Source organism: Alosa alosa, chromosome 20, assembly GCF_017589495.1.
Source record: "Alosa alosa isolate M-15738 ecotype Scorff River chromosome 20, AALO_Geno_1.1, whole genome shotgun sequence".
NCBI classification, from domain to species: domain Eukaryota; kingdom Metazoa; phylum Chordata; class Actinopteri; order Clupeiformes; family Clupeidae; genus Alosa; species Alosa alosa.
This window is the reverse complement of record NC_063208.1, coordinates 26,166,815-26,169,314: the sequence shown is the minus strand read 5'-3', so window position 1 is coordinate 26,169,314 and position 2,500 is coordinate 26,166,815.

Genomic DNA, 2,500 nt, shown 5'->3' with positions numbered 1-2,500 from the left:
TGTGTGTGTGTCAGTGAGTTGTGGAGGTGAGGAGTATCAGTTGCCATATGGTGATGAAGGGGGCCCTGAGTGAATCATCATTATCAAGCCCACTTCATTTACTGCAGAAATGGAACTTCAGGACAGGCACTGAATATTCATCCCTCATTGCTCTTGCGACACGGTCCGATTTCATGCGGCGTCTTTTAGTGCGGGGATTTGTTGTTAGCGAGTGTCATCCAGCACGGCCCGGAGCGGAGCGACGTGAAGTAAAAAAGTCGACGTGAACTCGTCTGACCTCGCCGAGAGTCGACCGCCCCGTTTCCGTCTCTGACGGTGTCTCTGTCTCCCTAAGCAGCACTCAGCGTCCTTCCTCCTGCTCCCCCTCTCCGACAATGAAAAAATAAAAACAAGACTTGGAATGGATTCAGAAAAGGAGGGATAGAAAGAAAATACCAGCGTGATAGAGAGAGAGAGAGAGAGAGAGAGAGAGAGAGAGAGAGTGAAGGGAAGACAGAGAGAGAGAGAGAGAGAGGAAGATAGAGAGAGTAAAGGAAAGACAGAGAGACAAGTATAGGAAGAGAGGACAGAGGGGTGAACAGGTAAAGAAGAAGAGAGGTGGGGAAGAAGGGAGAGATAGAGGGAGAGGGGAGAGAGGGAGAGAGGGAGAGATAGAGGAGAGAGGGAAGCCAAGAAGAGAAGGGGGGGGGGGTCTGAGACAGCGGAAAGGGGGAAGCTAAAAAGAGAGAAGGAAAAACAAAAGAGAGGCTATTGAGAAGGGACAGATTCCTGAGTCCTCCCCATCTCTCCATCACATTAATCGATAAGTTTGGAGGCTGACCAAGAAGTTGAGAAGCCCTCTTCCTCATCTTCCTCCTCCTCCCCCTCCTCATCTGCCAAAGGTCCCAGAAACATCTTCTCTCTAGTTACCCAGTGTTCCTACAGAGGGCCTGATGATACCTGCCAAGCTTCTTAGGAGGTGGAGAAGAGAGAGAGAGGTGGAGGTGGGGGCCCAAAGAGGACCTAAAAGGGCAACTAAAGAGTAGGAGGACAGATGCAGCAGGAGGAGTGGAGATAAGGAACACAGGATAGAAAAAGGAGAGAGAGAGAGAGCGGAGGAGGAGGAGGAGGACAGATAGGGAGGTAGGAGGGTGCTTTAATGAATTAATGACTGTACCCGCAACTAGATGTCTCCTCTGTTGCTCAGAGAAAGAGAGAGATAGAGAGAGGGAGAGAAAGAGGGAGGGAGAGAAAGAGAGAGCGGGAGGGAGAGTAGGAGAAAAATGGGGGAGAGAGGGAGGGAGGGAGAGAGAGGGGAAGAGCTGCCAACGAAATAATAAATAAACACATAAATAAGTGAGGAGGTGCTACCCGAGGCTTGCCACTTGAGGGGTAAGCTCATCCCCGCTCTCTCCCTCCGTCTCTCTCTCTCCCTCCGTCTCCCTCACTCCCTCCGTCGCTTTGCTCTCCCTCTCTCTTTCTCTCTTCCATGTCTCCCGGGTGATCCGCTCTAACATCAAGCAGCTGGAAGTGCTGAAATATTTAGGGATGTGGATGTGAATCTCTGGAGGGAATGCTAACCCCTGGGCCCCCCCAAGCACCACACACCCACACACACACACACACACACACACACACACACACACACACACACAGAGACCCAAACCCCTTTACCCCCCTTCACACACATGCACGTGACGCATCGCCAAGACTAACACCATCACCATCACGCTGCTGCTGCATGCAATCTCTGCCGGGCTGCACTTTGGTGACCTTCCTCCTGCTCCACAGCTGACCCTTGCAGCTCCGCCCGTGCCGGGCCCCCCGCCCCCACCCACTCAGCCGCCAGCCGGCTGGCCACCAAACTAGCATGCTAACGAGGAGGCGCGAGAGGGGCACAGGTTGGTACAGGAGATGGCCACAGAGATAGATGGGCAGCTAGAGATGAGCCACAGCTAGAGATGAGCCACGGCGGTCAGGGACAGTGACAGACATGCCAGAGAAAGAGCAAAGAGCACAATCACGTAATTACATTAATATTTTGGAAAATGGATGACGACTAATTTTAACTACGCAAAGAAAGGTGAATAACATCAGCTTGCTATATTTCACTTCTGTCTAATGCCTAGCATATTTCATTTATTACAATTACAATTTATCACTTTCCACTCGACTTTTATTAGCCACGTGGTTCATTCATGCAAGGAATTTGGAATTTTAGCCATTGGTGGCCATCGTGTTTATATAAAGGTGCTCGAGATATTGCTAAATGTCGAATTTGTTTTGAAATGACAGTCGAAACAGTTCTTATTACATTGTAATTATAGTATTACAATAACAATAAAAAACGGAATTATTGTATATATTTCGGTACGGGACATTGTATATCCATGGCCTTAACCTGAATCCCTTGTCACATCGCTGCTATTCGTTGTTTGTAGCACAAAAGATAATTGAGTTATCTCTACAGGAGCTACACTTCTTTCTGCTAAAGTTTCCTCATAAAAGTAGCTGTGCTCAC